The 23,610-nt window shown below is 40.6% G+C and overlaps 1 pseudogene; it reads left to right on the forward strand.

Moving 5' to 3' along the window:
• The first annotated feature begins 4,475 nt into the window (after positions 1-4,475).
• LOC111181073 (zinc finger protein 347-like) lies at positions 4,476-23,610 on the forward strand (annotated as a pseudogene).

Below are 23,610 nucleotides of genomic sequence, written 5' to 3' on the forward strand. Positions count from 1 at the left end.
AGGGATCAAACCTGTGTCCCCTGCATTGGCAGGTGGATTCTTAACCACTGCACCACCAGGGAAGTCCCTAGGTTAGCCAATATTTAGACATAGAATTGTCTAAGTATTTTCTTCTAAATTGAAAAAAAATTTTTTTGTAGGGTCAGTTGTAATCTTTTATAATGTCCCCTCTTTCATTTCTGATTCGGTAATTTGAGTCTTCTCGCTCTCTTTTTTAAATCTAGATAAGGATTTGTCCATTTTGTTCTATTTTTCAAAGAACTGTTGTGTTGTCTTTTTCTGTAGTTTTATTCTCTTTCATTTGTCTAATCCTTTTTCCTACCTTCTGCTAGCTTAGGCATATTTTGTTCTTCTAAGATCTTTTTACTTTGTTCTTTTTCAAAAAAAGGAATTTTTTATTCACAATGTAAATTCACAAGGGAATTCATTACAAGTGTGGAATAGGATAAGTATTTTAAAGAGCAATGCAGTTCTCATCAACAGAAAAGAATTTTTTCCCCCTATTTCGCTTTCTCTTTAGTTTGCAACCATAATTTCATATAGATAAAATAAACTTACTGTCATAATCGTTTCACAGTATGTATAAGTTCATTATGCTCTACACCTTAGAGTGATGTATGTCATTGTATAAAGAGTTGTTTATACAACTCATGTTACTGTGTAAATAGTTGGTTTTAAAAAGGCAAAGAATTAAAACACGTTGGACAAAACAAAGAATAATGCAGTTTATAACAATTTAAAAATATGTATTGCTGTTTTTAAGGCAATGGTTAGTGACCTAAATGATCACATGCCTTAGTCCTCCAGTCTCAGACTCCAGGTCCTGTCCCTGAGTTTCTGAAACTGAGTAGTATGTTGAATTTGACCTTCTGCATTAATAGGGAATAGAAACGGAAAAGCTATTTTATACGGTGTCAGTAGGGAATAGATCATTCTACCCAGAGAGAGTTTTGTATTTGTAATAGAGACTAGTCCCCATTATTTCTTTTAAAAAAAAATTATTTATTTTGGGCTGCGTCGGGTCTTAGTTGCGGCATACGGGATCTTCGTTGCCACATGCAGGCTTCTCTGTAGTTGTGGCCCGCGGGTTCCATGGCGGGTGGGTTTTGCAGCTTGTGGTTCTCGGGCCCCAGTTGAGTCGCGCGAGCCAGTAGTTGTGGAGTGTGAGCTTAGTTGTCCCGCAGGATGTGGGATCTTAGTTCCCTGATCAGGAACCGAACCCGGGTCCCCTGCATTGCAAGGCGGATTCTTTACCACTGTACACAAGGGAAGTCACGGACGGCATTCCTATTTCTTAAAGTTACTTAAATTAATTCCCATTTAGGAAATGTTCCTGGATCCAACCGATGATCCATGTCAACCCCTCCCTCTGCTCCAGGAGAGTCAGGTTTCCAGATCACTGAATTGCTTCCGCCTCACTAGCAGGATGTCAGAACAACCTGAGGGCAAAAATAGCTTTTTATTTAAACTCTTTTAGTCTTAAGAGGAAACATCTTGGCTTCAGACGTAATTGGCCCACACAGCCGTAACCTTTTACCCGCAAACTCTTGCAGAGAGTAACTTAAACCGGCCAAGGTACTGGAAGCACCAACCCCTCTCTGCTCCCAGATCCTCCCTCCGGCGCTCAGTGAGCACACCTGGGTGCTCTATTCGCCCCGCCCCTCACTGGTAGGGCCCCGCCCAGCCCCCGCCCCGGAAGCCTCGCCTCTAACTCCAGAAGCCCATTCCTAAGGACCCGGAAGCGGAGAGCGCGGAGCGAAGGTCACGGAGCGGAGCGTAAGTGTCGTCTTTCTAGCCTAAGTCTGTACTGCGCGGTACCGCTCTACCCCGTCCTTGGGGTGTGGGAGTTTCTAGGGACTTTAAACCCCAGCGTCCGGCCCTACGCCCCAGTAAATCCAGACGTCGCCCTTACGGGTCGGGTATTTTTTCCCTGGGTTTGAAGTCTCGCAGAGTCCAGTCTTCTGACTCTTCTGCCTCTGGTCCACGTAGACACCGCTTTTCGCAACATTTTCCTGCTTATAACGTTACTTTCCCGGCCTCCCTTGTGAAGTCCTCTTCCGCGAGGTGGATGCGCGACCCCCAGCCTCACCCTCTCGGCCCCTGGAGGGCAGCGCCGGTTGCCCTGCTCCCGGACAGCCCGCGTCCTCTCCCCGGTCCTGGGATTCTGGAGAGCCCGCCCCTCTCCGGAGACCACCTCCTTCCCAGCCCCTCTGTCCTCGCGTCCTCCTCAGGCCTCTCCTTCGTAGTCAGCCCTTCCCCGCACCTCGCGTAGGGGGCGGTGACCTGGGCCAGACGCGGGAACACCCAGTGTAGTTACTTCCCCAATTCCACCCCGTTAGAAAATATTCCCTTCTGGTAGATGGGCATTTTATACATGAGTGAATGGAATCAGGAAAAGCAGAGACAGAGAGGCTGAGATCGAAGTAGAAAAACTGAGGAGAAAAGAATGAGGGAGAACCAGTGGGAACATAGAGGGTGGCTGAAGGACGTGCAAAGATAGTTAAATGAAAGTGATTAAGTCTTGAAAGTAGCAGGTGAATATAATGGAGAAGGAACTTAAGCCGGATCTGCAGAGATTGCACGGCAACATAAGGAAGGGGACCTGGATCAGCCTTAGAAGGGGATAACAATGGAGTCACTTCACACAGAGTAGGGGGAGATGATAAAAGAGTTGGAACCTTGGCCTCCAGAGTATCATGGTGCTGGGAGAAAAACCGGACAAAGGGTGACAAGAAGAGCAGCGGAAGAGAGAGAGCAGGAAGGAAGCACAGTCACCTGGGGTGCCCGAGAGTGGGGAGGAAGGTAGAGTAACAGAGACGGGAAGGAGTGTAACTGGAGGCATGGTGTAACCGCAGAGATGGGGGAAGAAAGAAGTATATAGAGATTTAGGACAGTCATACAGGTTGAGGAGAAGGACCATCAAGAGGGGGAACAGTTTGCAGAGCGGGGCAGGACAGGTGTGAGGGAAGAAATGGAGAGGAAGGGCAGGAACAGGAAAGTAGAGGAAAAGAAATAGAGAAAGGCAGAAACGAAATAGGGAGACAGATAAACAGACTAAAATGGAAACACCTAATAGTGCAGATGGAGGGGGAAAGTGGATCCAGATGGGTGGTGAGTTGTTTGGATGTGGATGATTATGTTGTGATAATAATGATTTGAGTCTTTAGAATCTAATGTATTTAACATTTGTTTAAATTATACAGGTGAGGATGAGAATTGCACAACTCCTGCCTATAAGGCCTGTGCATTTTATAATTATTTGTATCAGAAGAAAACTTCCATTTGCAAACCCTGTTGAGCAGAGAGGCAGTGACTTGATTCACTTAGATGTGGGTCACCCCCTTCCCTTTTCCTGGTGTGGAGTAGAGCTCAGGGGAGAAAAGTGGAGCAAGAAAAGACTGACTGTGTCACTACATGGTGCCTTTTAAAGGAACATTGAAAGTGTGTTTTGTAATGGATTTACTTCTTTTCTTTTTGTTTCTTTACATTTAATTCTTTTGTAGCTTGAAATAAATCTTAGTTCATTCAATTTCTTTGTTCCTCTGAATAATTTTTAATTTCTGAAAGAAGCTTTGCTGGCCTCCAATATTCTATACATGTCATTCATTGCATCGTTAAGAAGGAACTATGTAATTTCTGCATTTAGGGGATTTTCCTGTTTTCCTTATGCTTTCTGTTTGTAGTTTTGTTTCACTGTGGTTAGAGAAGATACTTTTTTTTTTGTTTGGTCTTGTCGGGTCATAGTTCCCTGACCAGGGATCGAACCTGTGCCCTTGGCAGTGATCGTGTGGAGTCCTAACCACTGGACCTAGCACCAGGGAATTACCATAGCCTCAGTTTTGTTTTTTTCAAAACGTTGACACCGGTCTTCTGGATTAAAAATAATAGATTATTGCTTTTAAAAATTTGTTTCAAATTTATCCCTGGCTTGAGTGACTTAGTGACTCTGACTCCCCCCATTCCTGAGGGCTGAGATCTGGGCTGAGGGGCTCTGCTCTGCGTGGGGATGGATCAGGGCTGGTCTGTGACCTGAAGGGGATCGTCGGGTCCAGCTGAGGTGCCCGCTGCTGCTGTGTACGTGAGGGCCTCACCAGGAGGGGAGAGTGACTTGGTTTTTTGTTTGTTTTATTTTTGTTTGTTTTTGGCCTTGCCACACGGTTTTCGGGATCTCAGTTCCGTGACCAGGGATTGAACCTGGGCCACAGCAGTGAGAGCCTAGAATCCTAACCACTAGGCCACCAGGGAAGTCCCAGGGAAGCGTGATCTGAAGGAAAGTGTGGGAAACTTCACCTGTTGGTCTCTGTGTGGGAGTTTACTGTCCTGAGTCCCTCCTGGGACAGTGGGCAGCAGAGGACCGTCTGTTCTACATGCTGAGGGCTTCCCTGTGTGTGTGGTTGTGAGTCAGAAAGGGGGTGTGTTGATTCTAAGCATTAAACAGTATCTTTCAAACTTTCAAGATCGACTGCTAAAGAATCATGTTGCCTAAGGAGTATGCCCGGAAGAGGAGGGAGAGGAAAGAACTGGAGTTTGGAATGGCTCTTTCTCAGGTAAAGTCATATTCTCAGTTGATTATTTCATCTTATTTCTTGAAATGCCATTCTTTGGACTCACTGATCTTCTCTGACTCTGAAGTATCCTGCCTGACACCTGTACATCACAGTCACCAGGGCCTTCCCTCAGGGCCTGTCACGTCCACTTGGATTCCATCTCCACACAGTCCTGTGACCTGGATCTGGCACTTGTGAAGTTTCTCTGCTGGGCATAGTCCTGGGCAGGGCTTCACACCCACGGATGGGTCAATGCTGTTGGGCACCAGGGATTGTAAAGGGGCCCCATCTGAATGCACTGTCCTCTCTTTACAAAACAGAATGAAGAAGCTACACGTGGAAGGCAGATATTAATATGCAGAAATGCCTGGTAAGTTCTGGAAGAGACCAATAAGGAGAAATTTGTTCTGAGTTTTTATAATACATTCTCAGCTAAATGACTCTGTCACTGATTTCAACATCTTCATGATTGGGAATGGAATGGAAAGTTCAGAAATAGACATCAGTGATAAGAGGGTGTTTTATTCCATTATCCATTTTAAACTATGAAATCAACCTAAATTGTTGAGATTTGGAAGTTCTTGGAATCAGTTTTGATACCTCCATTCTTCAGTTTTTTGTCTTTTCACTGTGTTGGTTGCGTCCTTTGACACATAGAAGGTTTTACCTTTGATGTAGGTAAGGTTTCAGCTTCATTCTTTTGCAGGGAGGTATCCAGTTTCCCAGCAGCATTTGTTATTGAGACTCTCTTATTTTCATTTTGTAGTCTTAGCACCTTTATGAATACATTTTACATATATGCAAAGGATTATTTCTGAGCATTCTCTTGTGTTCAATTGGTTTATGTATCTGTGTTTATACCAATACCACACAATCTCGATTGCTTTGTGATATGTTTTGAAATCTAAAAAAGGGAGGTCCCCATCTTTCTTCTTATTCAAGAGACTTTGGGCTATTTGTGGTTTTTTGAAATTCTCTATGACTTTTAGCATGATTTTTTCTGTTTCTTCAAAAATTGCCATGGGAATTTTGATAATCATTCCATTGAATCTGTAGCACACTTTGGGTAGCTGGGATACTTTAAGAGTATTAAGTCTTCTCGTCCATGTATATGGAATGACTATTTGTATCTTTTAAAATTTCTTTTAGCACTGTTAAGTAGTTTTCAGCGTATACTTCTTTCACCTTCTTGGCGAATTTATTCCTAAATATTGATATTTCTTTTGTTTTTAATGCTATAATAAATAAGATTGTTTTCTAATTTTCCTTTGATACTGTTCATTGTGTATAGAAACGCAACTGAAAGTTTTTGCATGTTGGTTTTGTATACTGCAATTTTTCAAAACATGTATTTTGATATAGCAGTTTTCTTGTCAAAAGGTTACGGCTTCTTCATATCAAACCTTGTCTAGGAAAGAAGATAATTTTACTTCTTTTTCAATTTGGATTACTTTGATTTCTTTTTCTTGTCTAATTGCTCTGGCTAGGGGTTTCAGTACTTTGTTGAAGAGTAGTGCAGAAAGTATGCATCCTTGCCTTCCTCCTGATCTCAGAGGAAAAGCTTTCAGTCTTTCATGTTTGAGTATGACTTTAGCTGTGCTCTTTTCATAAATGGTGTTTATTATGTTGAGATAATTACTGTTTCTAGTTTGTTGAGTGTTTGTCTTTTTTTTTTTTCTAATATTTATGTTTATTTATTTATTTGGCTGCACTGGGTCTTAGTGGCAGATCCTGATCTTTCATCTTCATTGTGGCATGGGAGATCTAGTTCCCTGACCAGGGATTGAACCTGGGCCCCCTGTATTGGGAGCGCGGAGTTGTAGCCACTGGACTTGGACCACCAGGGAAGTCCCAAGTGTTTATATCTTGAAAGTTTGTTGCATTTTGTCAAATGCTTTTTTCTGCAGTAACTGAGATGATCCTTTGTGACATTTTTTTTTTTTTTTTTTTTTTTTTTTTTGCGTTATGCGGGGCTCTCACTGCTGTGGCCTCTCCCGCCACGGAGCACAGGCTCCGGATGCGCAGGCTCAGCGCCCACGGCTCACGGGCCCAGCCACTCTGCAGCATGTGGGATCCTCCCGGACCGGGGCCCGGACCCACGTCCCCTGCATCGGCAGGCGGACGCTCAGCCACTGCGCCACCAGGGAAGCCCCCTTTGTGACATTCTTTCCTTTATTTTGTTAATGTGGTGTACCACATAATTGATTTTGTATGTTGAGTCCTCCTTACCCCTTATAGTGATATAAATAAAATCCACTTGATCATGATGTCAGGTCTTTTTAATGTGGTGTTGAATTTGGTTTGCTAATGTTTTGTTAAAGATTTTGTATCAATATTCATCGGGGATATTGATTTCTAGTTTTCCTTTCTTCTGTTTTTGTCTGGGTTTGGTATCAGAATCATGATGGCTCCATACGTTGAGTTTGTGAGTGTTCCCTCTTCAACTCTAACATTTTTAGCAAGATTAGTGGTAATTCTTTTGTAAATGTTTGGTAGAATTGGGTCCTGGGTTTTTTTTGTTTGTTTGAAGTTTTTGATTACTGCTTGAATGTCTTTAGTTATAATTGGGTTCAAATTTTTTTTATTTCTTAAGGATTAAGATTTAGTAGGTTATATGTTTCTAAGAATTTACCTGTATCTTCTCCATTCTATAATTTGTAGGCATTATTGTTCATAATACTCTTTTATAATCCTTTAAAACATTTCTTTGACATTATTTGCAATCTCTCCACTTCAGTTTCTGTTTTCAGTTATATGAATCTTTTTTCTTAGTCCAGCTAAGTGTTTTTCCATTGAATTTTTCAAAACACCAACGCTACTTTGCTTTTATATTTTTCTGCTTTGTATTTTGTTAATCTCTGGTCTAATCTTTATGATTTACCTCTTTCCTTTTGCTAAATTTGGGTTCAGTTTGATTTTTTTCCCCCTACTTCATAGAGGTATAAAAATAGATTTCTGGTTTGAGATCTTTTCATTTTCTTATTTTAAGCATTTAGATTTCCTTTTTAGTACTGCCTAAACTGTGTGTTCAAAATTTTGGTATGTTGTATTTTCATTTTCAGCCCAATATTTAAAAATTCCCTTGTGATTTGTTCCTTGACCCATTGGTGCTTTAAAAATGAGTTGTTTAGGGAATTCCCAGGCAATGCGGTGGTTAGTGCTCCACACTTTCACTGCTTAGGGCCTGGGTTTGATCCCTGGTTGGAGAACTAAGATCTCACAAGTGGCGTGGTGTAGCCAAAAAGGAAAGAAAGAAAGAATGAATGAATGAATAAAATATTTCAACTTAAAAAAAAGAATGAGTTGTTTAATTTCCACAATTTGGGGAATTTTCTTTTTTCTTCTGCTGTTTATTTTTAGTTTTATTTTATTATGATAGAGAACATACTTTTTATGATCTCAGTCTCTTAACATTATTAAGATTTGCTTTTTGCCTTAATACATGGTCTGTTGTGGAGAATGTTCCGTGTGTGCTTGAGAAGCATGTTTCTGCTGCTCTTGTTGGGTGGAGTGATCTGTACATGTCTGTTATGTCTACTTGGTCTACAGTGTTGTTCAAGTCCTCTGTTTCCTTGTTGATGTTCTCTTTGGTTCCATCCATAAGTAAACATTAGCCATTGAAGTCTCATACTATTCTTGTGCTGTTTCTCTCTTCATTTCTGTTAATGTTTGCTTCCGTTTTCTTGGAGATCTAATGTTATATTTGTATATTGTTTTTGTTTTATCTTTTTGATAAATTGACTGTTTTATCATTATATAATGTTTTTTGTCTTTTTATTTTTTTCTGGTATTATGGAGTCACCCCTGCTCTCTTTAGGATGGAATATCTTTTCCATCCTTTCACTTTTCACCTTTCCGTGTCTTTCGATGTGTGAATGTTCACAGTTTTAAATCTCTGATATGCTCTCTCTGTGGCTCTCACTCTCGCTCTCGGTTTTCCTCCTGTTACTTCCTCTAGTGGTCCCTGCTCAGGAAACCTGTACAGTGGTGAAAGGCAGGAACCCTGGCCAGCCCGCTTCACTGCACTGTAACTTCAGAGGGAATGCATCAAGTATTTCCTTTTCATCATGATGTTTGTTTGAAATGTGTTTTTTAATAATAATTTTTTTCCACATTCTTTTTTTCATGATTTTTAATTCTCCAAGAAGTTTATAACTTCACTGTTGTGATAAACTTTTTCTTAATCTGTGAAAATAATGTAGAATACTACTATTCTAATTTTGAATCGATTTTTAAATAATTAATTAATTAATGGCTGCGTTGGGTCTTTGTTGCTGCGTGTGGGCTTTCTCTAGTTGCGGCAAGCAGGGGCTACTCTTTGTTGTGGTGCATGGGCTTCTCATTGCAGTGGCTTCTCTTGTTGCGGAGCACGGGCTCTAGGTGCGTGGGCTTCAGTAGTTGTGGCATGCAGGCTCAAGAGCTGTGGCTCGCAGGCTCTAGAGCGCAGGCTCAGTAGTTGTGGCTCACACACTTAGTTGCTCCGCGGCATGTGGGATCTTCCCGGACCAGGGCTCGAACCTGTGTCCCCTCCATTTGGCAGGCAGATTCTCAACCATTGTGCCACCAGGGAAGTCCCAAATCAATGTTTTATTATTAGAAAAAACAAGGAAACTCTTGGCCTGTTGTTAATGCCCAAGTATGTAAATTTTAATGGCTGAAGTTGTATTTATATTTTTGAATATAGTTATTGAGATTGGAGTTAAAGTATTTTTTTTTATGATCATACCATTTTTCTTTTAGTAGCCTATTATGGAATCATGTTGACAAACTAAATTCAGTACAGTTGATACATTTTCTTTGTCTGAAAGATGCTGAAATACCCGTGAATAAAAGGGTGATTAAAAAATTGAAAATATGTCAGGAAACAACTATCATTTCAGTAATTTAGTGTGGACATGTGTGTGCATAAGTTCATGGATGTGCACGGCATCCCTGGTTTAGATAAACAACATGATTTTAAAACTATGTATTACATCTTTTGTAGTCAAAATTATATCTTCAGTATACTCATTGGCCTTGAATTTTTTCTATGCTATCATGTTAATGGTTTAAATTGTAGTAAGATTACTAAAATTTTTAATATATGTGTGTGCGTGCCCACATTTATAATGGCCTTTCATGCTTTTCTGCATTCACCTTGGACTTTTTTCAGTTTTTCTCAGGTATCTCTCTGTGTGTCCTTTTAATGCTCTCTGTTACTTATCTGTTTGATTTTTAAGTTTCAGTTTCAGAGCCCAACCCTCTGAGTTTAGGTGCTTGCTGTGTCATTTGTTAACTTCTTGACCTGAGTCAAGTTTCTCAGAGGGTCTCTGACACAGTTTTTTCTTCTGTAAGATGAGAACAGATCTTTCTCTAATGAGCTATTACGTTGATGATATGTTCATACCCGTAAAGCACTTTATAGAGTACTGTTTAGATTAATATTACAGTAATTTAGAGTAATAAGAAGTGTTCCAGGGACTTTCCTGGTGGTCCAGTGCTTAAGCATCCGCCTTCCAATGCAGGGGATGCGGGTTCGATCCCAGGTCAGGGAACTAAGATCCCCCATGCCACAGGACGACTGAGCCCCTGCGCCACAACTAGAGAGAATCCCGTGCGCTGCCCTGAAGAGCCCACACACTGCAATGAAAGATTCTGCATGCCACACTTGCCACAACTAAGACCCGACGCAGACAAATAAATAAAATAAATTAATTAAAAAAGAAAAGTATTCCCAAACTTTTAATCATTGTTGTTATAATCATCATAATTGAAGATTTTGACTTTTCTCTAGAGCCATTGTGGACTTTGTCTCTCTCAAGACGCCACTCAGACTGCAACTCATCAAGATATTGACTTTCAGTTACTGTGTAGAACATAATATCAAACGCATCTGGATAGACAACCCATTTTTGAGTTTTATTTATAGATGTTTCATGGATTTTCCACAAAGATGAAAAACGCTTAGTAATTGGAAGATATCATAATTTCTTATGAAAAAGCATAAGGAGTTAAAATTAGAGGCACATAATGTCTCCCAATACTTCTACATGGACCTGGTAGAACATACACTTCAACCAAGTCAATCCTTACCCCTTACTCCTCTTTTCCTTTTGTATGAAGATGTGAACTCTCCTCATGGCCCCTTGGTGAAAATATATTTTCATTTCAGGAACGGTTGACTTTTGAGGATGTGGCCATCGAATTCACTCAGGAGGAGTGGGAATGCTTGGACCCTGCTCAGAGGGCCTTGTACAGTGACGTGATGGTGGAGACCTACAGGAACCTGATCTCCTTGGGTGAGGATAACTTCCCTCCACAGCTGGGATTTGCCTTTGCATCTTCCCCTCTGTGCCTCTTGGGAGGCCCTGTTTCCTTTGATCTGAAAAGCCTGTGGACTCAGACATGAAGTGCCATCATGCGTTTAAACTGACCCTTTCTTTGGATAATCTGTCCATTTCATGTTACATCAGGAGTTGTTCCAGAGCTTAATTATGTATAAAGCTCAATGGCAAACTTTAAACAAATACCCAATTTCCCATTTTCTACCTTTTGGCTTTTGACTTAGTGTTTCTAGGAAGAGAGCTCAATATTTGCATATTATATACTGTTCCTGATGCATTTAGAAGGAGGCAGTGGATGAATTTGTGAAATATTTTTCCTGACCCACCTGTAATGTCCTCACTCCTTAGTTGAAGAAAGAGCTGTGATTTTCAGAAAACCGTAGCACTTTACATTTTTTGTTCTGATAATCAGGCAGTTCTGTTTTTGATCTGAATATTATCTCCCTTTTGGAGCAAGAGAAAGAGCCCTGGACTGTGATGTGTGCTGTGAAAAGACCCAAAAACCGAATGGGTGGGAATGTGTGAGAAGTGTGAACACAGATGGGACCTCATAAGGGCAGAGAGGAAGCCACAACATTAATAGTGTTTGGGAAACTTTTCTCACGGTGGAGAGGTTTTTTTTGGGAAAACAGAAGTTCATTTACTGAAAAGTCTCAGAGGATAGTTTTCATCTCCTGGAGTTATCACCCTGTCCTTCATCATGGAAAATGCTTTCTTTCACCCTGCAATGGTGCTGCAGCTCCACCAGAGACAAAGGCAAGGTCTTTATCATGATCCACAGCACTCATCATCTGGCTGCTGTGAACTGGGTTTTGCTTGACTTTGAGGAGCATGAGACGGGCTGTGTTAAAGGGGTCTCTTGCCGCTTCATGTCTCCTTCTGGTCTTGATTCCCCTGGATGCTCAGTCCTTAGTCCCTGTAGATCAGAGCTGATGCCTCTGGAGTCCCACCTCTGAGCCCATCCTGGTTTGATCAGAGTTGCTGTACTTGGAAGAAGTAATCAGAAGATGTGGAAAAACTGGCTGCTCTGTATTCCACGTGGCCCCTCAGCACCTGCCGTAGCTGTCTCAGGTCCTCTCTGCTGGTTTAGATCCATCAGCCGTTTCTTCTGTTCAGGAGTGTGTGGAACAGCTAGGTGGATTGGATCTTCTGTGCTTGTACTTAGGAAAACTGTAAGGACAGTGGATGGAGAGATCCTCTTTTTGATCCTAAATACTACCAGGAGACCAGTGGTGAATCTGTCAGGCTCTTAGCTTGGCATCTGTGGATTGAGCACATGGTCCCATCTCAAGATCCTTTAATGTCTGACCCTCACATGTTGCATTGTTTTTTGCTCCTGTACTGCTCTCCTTAGTCTTGGAATGTCGACTCTTCCTGATTTTACATTCTGCTTAGTTTGTATGATTTCATCTCTTAAATTCCTTTGCAGTATAGTCCTAAGGTCTGAAATTTTATCTGGTTTCTTTGCTCTGATAATGTACCCATGTGTAATAGGGAACTTGTGGTGGATTCTCTAGGGATTGTGTTTAGGGGATTGTGTTTACTGGTTACCAGAAAACCTTTAATGGAGACACTTTCCCTCATGTTGTAATATTTTCCTCCTCCGTTCAAAGTCACCACTTGAAGCTACTCATTGGAGTGGTCAGCACGTTTTGAGACACGAGGTAGAAAGTATCACGAGAGCCTGTCTGATAAGTCTTTCCAGGTGTTTTTCTGGCTTTGGGGACTGTCACAAAAGCCTGTCTCAAGGGCACTATGACAATGTTGTTCACATATACCAATGATCATACATTTTAGCCTCTGTAAATGGTGTTAGAAATTTATCCCAGGATGCTAAATGTGAACTGATCTGTTGTTGATGCCACATTTTTCGTTGCCTGTGTGCCATTGTTCATTTACCTCAACAGCTAATATTGAAGAATCTTAATGAGGGAGCTTATGAAGTGGAATGATACTTTCAGTGATGAAGAATCATTTGCTTTTTTTAAGACAGTGGTACTTTCATTTTGTATATTCATATGCATTATATGTGATTCTTATTTGTATTTATTATTAAGTTCATACATCTTGTGTTAATCTTCGTGTTTTTGTTTTTATGTTTGCAATGTGTGGGTTGGTTGATTGGGGAAGGTCCCCCCCCCGCCCCGCCATGGTAGAATTGATCAGTCCCTTTTAGAGTTCTTTATGTATTCTAGATGTTAATCTGTTATCAAATATATAATTTGCAAATATTTTCTCTTATACCATAGAGTCTTTTCACTTAGAGCATGCTTTAATTCACAGTATTTTATAATTTTGATATAGTCCAATTTATCTGTTTTTCTTTCGTGGGCTGTGTTTTTTAGTGTTATCTGATAAGTCCTTGGTGAATCCAATGTCAAGAAACTTTCCTTGTATGATTACTTCTAGTAGTTTCATACACTTGGGAGTTAGGTTTAGCTTTTTGAACCGTCTTGAGTTAATTTTTTTCTGTCTTGTAAGACAGTGGTGCAACTAAATACTTTTGTTAGTGGGTTTCCAGTTTTCTCAACACCTTTTGTTCAGTAGACTGCCCTTCTCCCATCGAATGGTCCTGACACCCTTGTGGAGCATCAGTTTAGCATATACACAAGTTTTTTTTTTTCTGATGTCTCTGTTCTGTTTCAAGGATCCCTCTCTCTGTCTTGATGCCAGTACCACATTGTTTTGGTAAGTTTAGCTTTGGAAGAAGTTTTGAAATAAGTGTGAGACCTTCAACTTTGTTTTTTTTCAAGCTTATTTTTGTTATTCAGGGTTTCTGGAGATTCCATATGAAACATCGGATGGATTTTTCTGTTTCTTTGGGAAAAAGCTATTGGGATTTCACTAGGGGATAATTTGACGTGTTGACCAGTTTGTGTAGTATTGACATCTGGACAGTATTGACTTTCAGTCTAGGGACTTGAGATACCTTTGCATTTATTTGTGTCTTTTATAAGCTTTTTCAGTGGTCTTTTTTTTTTTTTAATATTTATTTAATTATTCGGCTGCGCCAGGTCTTAGTTGCACCACTAGGGATCTTTAGTTGCAGCATACAGGATCTTTAGCTGCGGCATGTGAACTCTTAGTTGCAGCATGTGGGGTCTAGTTCCCTGACTAGAGATGAACCCCGGGCCCCCTGCATTGGAAGTGCGGATCCTTAGCCACTGGACCACCAGGGAAGTCCTTCAGCAGTCTTTTTAATTTGCAGTGTGCAAGTCTTTCCTGTCATGTATAACATTATGTCTAAGTATTTTATTTTATTATTTGATGTTATTGTAAATGGAATTGTTTTCTCAATTTCTGTTTTGATTGTTCATTTTTAAGGTTTAGAAACCGAATTGATTTTTGCATGTTGACTTGGTGTCTTGTAAGTTTATTGTAGTCTTTCTTTATTTCTAGCAGTTTCTTTTTTTACAGAGTCTTCAGGGTTTTCTTTTCTTTTTTTTTTTTTTCCGGTACGCGGGTCTCTCACTGTTGTGGCCTCTCCCGTTAAGGAGCACAGGCTCCGGACACGCAGGCTCAGCGGCCATGGCTCATGGGCCCAGCCGCTCTGCAGCATGTGGGATCTTCCTGGACCAGGGCATGAACCCGTGTCCCCTGCATTGGCAAGCGGACTCTCAACCACTGCACCACCAGGGAAGCCCTTCAGGGTTTTCTACATGTTATATAATGTCAGAGATAATTTTGCTTCCTCTCATTATTGGGATCCCTATTATCTCTTTTTCTGCGTCTGTGTTCTTTCTAGGACTTCGGGTATTATGTTTTTTTAGAAATACTGAGAGCAGGTATCCTCGTCTTGTTTCTGATCTTAGAGGAAAAGCTTTCATTCTTTCACCATTAAGTATGATGAGAGGTCTGAGGAGCTACTCCATTGAAGCATGGCTTTCAGCATAGTCCTATACCTTTTCTGAACAGAGAACATATTCAAACATAATGAGGTTGAACCCAAGTTTGTGTGCTCAGTGAGGCCAAACAAACTGAAATTTTGGAGTTTGGAGCAGAGAAAGGTTTATTAATCAAAGAGGCACCAACCCGGAAGATGGTAGACCTAAACTTGCCTCAAATGCATCTTGCGGGTTGGCCAGGGTGTAAGATTTTTGGAGAGAAAAGGAGAGAAGGGAGGGGAGTGTCTGTGATCCCAGCTTCCCTGTAAGATCTCAGCTGCAGACTTTGGGCACCATGTTGTGGCATCTTCCTGATTATTCTGTAGGTTCCTGCAAAACAAATTCCTAATCACAGTCTTCTGATCCCTTAACTTCCTTCTGGGAGAAAGCAAAAGCAATAGTTGTGACATTTTATTATTTACTTAGAACCGATGTGACGGCTTAAGAATTTTACTTCTCACTTGGCCCTCTGACTGTCATCAATTTTTTCTGTCCTCTTGGGGCAGCTGGTTGAAGCCACAGTTTGGGCTCATAGATCAAGGTATCAGTTTAAGCTATGAGTCATGGGAAAGATTATGTTGGGCTTGCTTTTCCTTTCTTTCTGCATTCCCTCCTTCCCCTAATGAGTATCTGCTTGAATCTGCTCTTTGAAACTCAGGGAAGATCCAGGAGACCGAAGCCTTTTTCTACCAAGAGGAATCACGGCACTTGGAAAGGCTTTTGGTATCTAGGAGGTATCTAGGAGGGCCCTGCTGGGTCCCGTTTGTTTCAATCCCCTGTTTTCTTGATACTGCTCAGTCTTGAGGGGAACAGGTGTGGGAAGACAAGAAATGGAATAAAATTTTGGATAGAGAGGTTAATCAAACAGCAGGGGAACACAGATTTAGGGAGATTCACTTTTACAATCATGGCCTCCTACTCTACTGGACTGTTTATTCGGTTTCTTTGTATCTGCACATGTGTGTACAGAAGAAACTCATTCTTCTCCTTTAGATGGCCTTTTCCTGTTTTTTTTTCTTCTGATTTTTGCTAAGAACATTCTTGTGCAATCTCCTGGAATATTATGTGTTTTTCTGGAATGTAAGTATGACAGTGGAAATTATGGAATATACAGTTGGATACATTACACAGCAAATCATATAATAGATATAATCCTGCTTTCTCCCTACAGCATCGCACTCTCTCCCTTTTTAAATCTCTCTTCTTTCTGTCCTATACTCATAGTATAATTCTCATAGTTAAAAATCGACAGTATCATATCAATTGCTAAACCAATTCTTTTTTTTTAAGGTCAGTATTTTAGTTGCCCTCGTACAGTTATATTCACACAGGTACGCAGTCACCAGCTGTGCTCCCATGTATACATATACGCTGCCCACCACTCAAATCCTTTCTCAGTCCTGACTTTTCCTCACATGGTATCTTGATGTCCTGGAAACACTGTCATTTGCTCCAATATTTAAGTTGTTCTCCTTGTGGTCCCCAAATCGACAGCACTCCTTCACCCATCCATCCACATTCCACATCACTCACACTGTAGAAATGATCCCTCATAATCTGTTGAACAACTTTCTCAGGACATGACCCAAGGCACTACCTGCCACAGTGATGACTCAGAAACCATTTCCCAGAGGGACGGCCGAATAAACTTAGTAGTTACACAGCTGACTTCTTCTTGCATCTCCCTTGACGTTTTCTTTCTAAACTTCTGGTATTAGTTGTATTATTTGGTAATCTGTCCTGCCTGTGGGTGGTCATGCTTAAGAATGAGCGTTCTCAGTCTATAGGTCCGGATTCAAGTTGTGGTTCTGTCACCCCTTTCTGTGTCAGTTGGGTTAATGTACATAAACCTGTGCATCTACTGCCCTGATTTTAAAAATCATGTTAATTTACCTCAAGCCTTTTAAAACAAATTTTTGCTGTTAGATGGCTTAGAACATTGCATGTTTTTTCATAAATAGTGAAAAGTTACTTTTTTAGAAAAAGATATGTTAGTATTCTGTCATGTTTTTCATGATACACCTTTGTCTTCATTATATCCTGCTTGCTTTTAGTTTGCACTTTGTTCTCAGCAACGTGTCTGACCTCAGTTAATGAGTATACAAAGTGTTCACTGTTCATGCCATATATTTTGGAACTACCTTTTTAATGGTACTGCATAGATAGGGAATTCTCTACTTATTGCCTGATAGAGAACTGAAGAATATTTTACATATTAATTTATACGTGTGATTTACAGATGGTGGTTGTTCAGCATGTATTATGCAATACGACTAATGTACTACTTGTTAATGTTATAAAATGCTTTTCCTTATGGGTACATAGTTTTATAGCATGATTTAGAAAAATGCATTATTTTCTTAACAACTGTTTTGTTGGATTCTTCACTTTCTCTATGCTGTATCTGTTTTACAATTCTAAAGAGCCAGTTACTTAGATTATTCATTGGCAGAGCTAATTTTGTATTATTTACCATTATAATATGTTGTCAGTTATTTAGCATTGATTTATGTATAGGAAGTAGGCAGAATATATCTGCAGTATAAAAATTTTTCTCCTCAATTATGAGCCAGCAGCATGTTTACTGTTAATGAGTATGGTCTTTGGGGTTATGGTGGAAAAATACCCTTTCTCTGAGAGCTGACATATGTTTGTCAAATGTGAGCGTTTTTGTCTTAGGAGTTTGAAACTAGACTACCCTAAAAGTAATTTGAATTATATTTTATCACTCTTTCTTTAGTTAAGCATTACATGCTTTGAGTTTATCAAACTTTTAAGATCATGTTTGGAAAGTTTCCTAACTGTGCTTGGTATAAGTATTACTTTTGGTGTAATATCATGTATTCAACACGAAATATTTATTTGTGAATTGTAGTGACAGGATACCTATAGATGTTTATGTCTTGTAGATATTTTTCCTATACATGTGATCAAGCAATTACAACCAAAAGCGAACACTGATCCAGGAGAAGTGTTCCAAACACTGATGTTGGGAAGACCTGAAAACCATGAAGTCAAAACATTTGCACATCAGAGAAATCCAGGAAGATATGTATGACTTTCAGTGTTGGTGCAGAGGTAATGAAAGAAATGACAAAGGAATGCCTATAACCCATAATGGAAATCTCACTGATGAAAGAGATTGACATGGTAAAAGGGATGTAGGAATCAAACCCACTAGAAATAGGCTTGGATTAAATGTTCAAGAGAAACTGTAGATATTTAAAACTGATGGGATATTTTATGAATGTGATGAAGTTGAAAGATCTAACAACAGTAGTTCCTCATTTTCACCACTTCAAAGAATTCCTCCTAATGTCAAAACCAACGTCCCTAATACATATGAGAATGATTTTATCCATCTTTCAATACAGACACAAGATCAGAAAGCACTCAGGGAAAGACCTCACAAATGTAATGAGTGTGGCAAAACCTTTCTTCAGGGATCTCACCACATTAGATATCGGATCATCCACACAAGAGAGAAATTACAGAAATGTGATGTATGTGGCAGAGTCTTTAGTCATAATGCAAAGCTTGCAACCCATCAGAGGATTCATACTGTGGAGCAGCCTTACAAATGTAATGAGTGTGGCAAAACTTTTAATGGCAGCTCATACCTCAGGAGACATCAGATCATTCATATAGGAAAAAGTGTATATAAATGTATGTATGTGGCAGACTCTTTAGCCAAAGCTCACACCTTGCTGCTCATCGGAGGGTTCATACTGGAGAGAAACCGTATCAGTGTAATGACTGTGGCAAGGTTTTTAGTCAGTATGGAACCCTTGCAAGCCTTCAGAGAGTTCATACTGGAGAGAAACCTTATGAATGTAATGAATGTGGTATGGCCTTTAGTCAAAAACCATATCTTCAAGTTCATTGTCGAATACATACTGGAGAGAAACCTTTCAAATGAGTGTGGCAAGGTCTTCAGTCTAAAATCACACCTTACAAGTCATCAAAATTCACATCTTACAGATCATCAGAGTACATAACGTGGAGAAAGCTTTCAGATGTAATGACTGTGGCAAGGCCTTTAGTGTAAAGGGAACCCTTCTTTTAAGTCATCAGAGAATCCATAGTGGAGAGAAACCTTACAAATGTAATGAATGTGGTAAGGCCTTTCGACAAAAGTCACATCTTCGAATTCTTTGGAGAATTCATACTGGAGATAAACCTTTCAAATGTAATGAGTGTGGCAAGTTCTTTAGTCGTAATTCATATCTTATAAATCATCAGGGGGTACATATTGTAGAGAAAACTTTCAAATTTAATGAGTGTGGCAAGGCCTTTAGTGTAAAGGGAGCCCTTTTAAGGCATGAGAGAGTTCATACTGGAGAGAAACCTTACAGCTGTGATGAGTGTGAAGAGGCCTTTTGTCGAAAATCACATCTTCGACTTCATTGGAGAATTCATACTGGAGAGAAACCTTTCAAATGTAATGAATGAGGCAAGGCCTTTTGTCAAAAATCACACCTTCGAGTTCATTGGAGAATTCATACTGGAGAGAAACCACTCAAAGCAATATGGTTTGCTAAGTCTCATTTTTGAAGATCAAAAATGTAGAACAGTGAGAATTTATGTTGAAGAGCGAACTTTCAAATGTAATGGATGTTGTAAATTTTTACATCAAGTATGCACACCTTTGGTGTTGAGAGCATTCATACAGGTCAATATATATACACATGGAAGCTCTTTGAAATAGTGTGTCCGTATGGTTCACCCAAGAACACATATTTGGGAGAATTCTTAAAAATTTAAGGCATCTGGTGAATATTTTGAGCAATTCTTACAACAGCCCATACACTAGAGAATGCATACTAGGAATAAATCTTTACCTCTTTGAGATATTACATACAGCAGAACCATGACAAGTCACCCGCTGTTAAAACTTATGACATGATGTGTATTTTGAGGAAGAAGGACATGTATGGAAATGGCCCATTGTCTTCAGTGTATAAAATATTAAATTATTTGATTTTTCTCAAAAAGCATACATTACTATTTGTGCTTTTCAATCTGAAGTTTGAAGTAATAGGGGAGAACAGAGACTTCCCTAGTGGGCCAGTGGTTGAGACTCCCTGCTTCCAATGCAGCAGGTGTGGGTTTGATCCCTGCTCGGGGAACTAAGATCTCAAATGCTGCAGGGTGCGGCCAAAAAAAAAGGATGAAGTAATAGAGAAGAAGAAATATGATTCCATATTGGACTTGTTTCTTTTACTTTAACCTTTGTATTCTATTGCTTTTGGTAGAAGTCAGTCACTAAAGGGATGTTGCCTATACACTTAAATTATATATAATGGGCCATCTCTGGATACACTGCCACCCTTGTAATGAGTGTTAATGTAAAATACCTTTGCTTAGCTCCCAGGAAGCATCCTGACCAGACCCACCTGTGAATGGCTTCAGGAAGGAAGAAATTAACATACCCCTTCCAGAGTGTCACCAGAAAATAAACCAGTGCATCTAAGAAAAAAATGGAAAGTTTTATTTGAGGCAAAATAGAGGATTGTATCCTGGGAAGAGCATCTCAGAAAGCTCTGAGAACTGTTCTGCCTGTTAGAAATCAAAGCACAGTTATATAATTTTTGTGAGACAGACAGTTATACATCAAATGACATATATATATATATATATATATATTTTTTTTTTTTTTGCTGTACGCGGGCCTCTCACTGTTGTGGCCCCTCCCATTGCAGAGCACAGGCTCCGCACGCGCAGGCTCAGCGGCCATGGCTCTCGGGCCCAGCCGCTCTGCGGCATGTGGGATCCTCCCGGACCGGGGCACGAACCCGTGTCCCCTGCATCGGCAGGCGGACTCTCAACCACTGCGCCACCAGGGAAGCCCCAAGTGACATATTTTTGACAGTTCACATAATCCAGGTCTAAGCATCATCGTGGTAGGTCATGTGAATCTTTACAAGATCAAAAAGGAATGTTATCTTTTAAGGAGTTGCCTTGTTGATGCTAGGAGAAGGTGTCTTTACGGTTGAGTATTTATTCCTGCTGATGGGTCAGGTTTGGTTGATGTATCAGGCAAATACACAATGCACAGTGCTGGGAGAGAGGAAGCCAAAAGGCAGAGAAGAATTTATGTAAATTTTTCTTGTCTTGCCATAAAGTATAAATTTTATTTCACGGGAGTCTGATCTGAAGCAGGACTTTACTCTCTCCCCTTTTAGTATCAAAGAAGCCTGGGGCTTCCCTGGTGGCGCAGTGGTTGAGAGTCCGCCTGCCGATGCAGGGGACACGGGTTTGTGCCCCGGTCTGGGAAGATCCCACATGCCGCAGAGCGGCTGGGCCTGTGAGCCATGGCCACTGAGCCTGTGCGTCCGGAGCCTGTGCTCCACAACGGGAGAGGCCACAGCAGTGAGAGGCCCGCGTATGGCAAAAAAAAAAAAAAAAAAAAAGAAGCCTGAATTCTAACTCAGGGGAGGTGATTCTTTGGGACAGTTGTTGACTATCTTCTCGGTCTGCTGGTTTTCTGAATAAAGTTGTCATTCCTTGTCCCAGCAACTAGTCTCTGGATTTATTGGCCTGCAGCGAGCAGTAAGAGCTTAGCATTGGAAACATGGTGATCTTATGCCTTCATTACAGGCCTTGATGGCAGTCTCTGGGAAGGAATCAGTAAGATGAAGGGGCCAACTTCATTAGTTGTGGTTCATTCGCATCCATGTTCCCTGGAAAAACAAGGCCCCTGAATTATTAACTTCAATAGTGTGTGAATTAGCATGAGGGAGGGCCAGAGAATAGTGTAAGACTGTGACTTGACTCATCATGATTATTATATTCAGGGTGCCCTTTCATAGATAGACCACTGTGTGTCATAGTGCAGAATGCTTTACCAGCTGACCATGAACAACGCAGGAAGAATATCAAGTGATTGGGTTTTATTTGGTTTTGTTTTTATTTTTTAAATTTTTTGGCCTTGCCGTACAGCATGGGGGATCTTAGTTCCCCAGCCAGGAATGGAACCTGTGCCCCCTCCAATGGAAGCACTGGTACCAGGAGACTTAACCACTGGATCGCCAGGGAAGTCCCTGGGCTTTTTTTTACCTGAGAGGAGAGTGACAGGTTACTGGGGACTGTTTATCCAGTAGCAATAATGCAGGGGTAGGCTTGGTCACTTTCTTCATTGAGTGGCAATAGTAGTTTTATATATCTATGTTTAAAGGAAAATTAGTCTTATTGTTGGAAATTGAAGAGAGAAATATTCTGGAGAGGAACATTTAATGAAAATACTCAGAATAGTGTGTGTATGTATATGATTCACACTTAACTCTCGCCGTTACATTTTGCTGCTGTTTTATTCAGAATGTATCATTAGTCTCCTGTTTTAACTAATAAAATAATCAACTTTGTCACAACACTGGATGTATGTTATTCCTTTTTCCAACAGTTTTATTCCGTCTCTGTACTTTATAGCAGAAGCTAGCAATGCACGGTTAGTATCTCAGGATTGAAAGCATCTATAACAATCTTTCCAATATGGGATCAAGCAACATACAAGTTGGAGATTATATACTCGTAATTTGTACTTGGGTTATTCTCTCCACACTCTATTGCAGAATATTCAAATGACTATAATGCAAATCGTATAGCAGTGCCTTTCAGACTCTTGACTTCAATTTGTGTACAGCAGTTCAACCAAGGAAATGGAAAGATCTAATTGGCTTTATTGAATGATTCATGCATTGGGCAGCATCCCACCTAGTAAATAAAGAGGTGCTCCATGGAGCTGTACAAAGTGGAAGAGCCCATGATGTTGAGCATCTTTTCAGGTGCTTTCTTTTTTTTTTTTAATTATTTTTGGCTGCGTTGGGTCTTTGTTGCTGCATGCGGGCTTTCTCTAGTTGTGGCGAGTGGGGGCTACCCTTTGCTGTGGTGTGCGGGCTTCTCATTGTGGTGGCTTCTCTTGCTGTGGAGCGTGGGCTCTAGGCGCGTACACTTCAGTAGTTGTGGCACATGGGCTTCGTTGCTCCATGACATGTGGGATCTTCCTGGACCAGGGCTCGAACCCCTGTCCCCTACCTTGGCAGGCAGACTCTTAACCACCGTGCCACCAGGGAAGCCCTCAGGTGCTTTCTGAATGTGTATCTATGACAGATTTTTGGTTTGTGTTTACTGTGAAGTTTTTATATGGATATAGAACTCTGCGCTTCCTATACTTAGGTGACTCTTTCTTTTCCCTTGTTAGGGAATTTTTCAGTTATTGTTTCTTCAGATATTTTCTCAGGCCCTCTCTCTCTCTTCTCCTTCTGGATCCCTTATAAAGTGAATATTGGCACACTTGCTGTTGTCCCAGAGGTCTCATAAACTGTCCTCCTTTCTTTTCATTCTTTTTTCTTTTTTCTGTTTGGGGGTGGTTTCCACTACTCTGTCTTCCAGCTCACTGACCATTCTTCTGCCTCATTTAGTCTACTGTTGATTCCTTCTAGTTTTTTGTTTTTTTCTTTACATTTCAGTTGTTGTATTCTTCAGTTCTGTTGGATTGTTATACTTTCTAAGTCTTTGTTAAAAACTTTTCATTTCTTGCTCTGTGCATCCATTCTCCTTCTGACATCTTTGATCACCTTTATGGTCATTACTCTGAGCTCTTCCTTTGGTAGATTGCATATCTTCATGTAACTAAGTTCTTCTGGGCTTTTATCTTCTTCCTTTATCTGAACCATAATCCTCTGTTGCCTCATTCTGTCTAAATTGCTATTTGTATTTTTAGGTATGTGGTAGGTTAGCTGAGCTTCTCATCCTTGGAGAGATGAGAAGGTGTCTCCCACTTTAGGTGACATCCTTTGGAGAGCAGTACACTCCCCTCTTGCAAGCCAAGGGTCAGGGGCCAGCTGGTCCCAGGGT

Source organism: Delphinapterus leucas, chromosome 20 (genome assembly GCF_059928025.1).
Source record: "Delphinapterus leucas isolate spDelLeu-1000000601 "Yukka" chromosome 20, BTC_Dleu_Yukka2, whole genome shotgun sequence".
Classification (NCBI taxonomy): domain Eukaryota; kingdom Metazoa; phylum Chordata; class Mammalia; order Artiodactyla; family Monodontidae; genus Delphinapterus; species Delphinapterus leucas.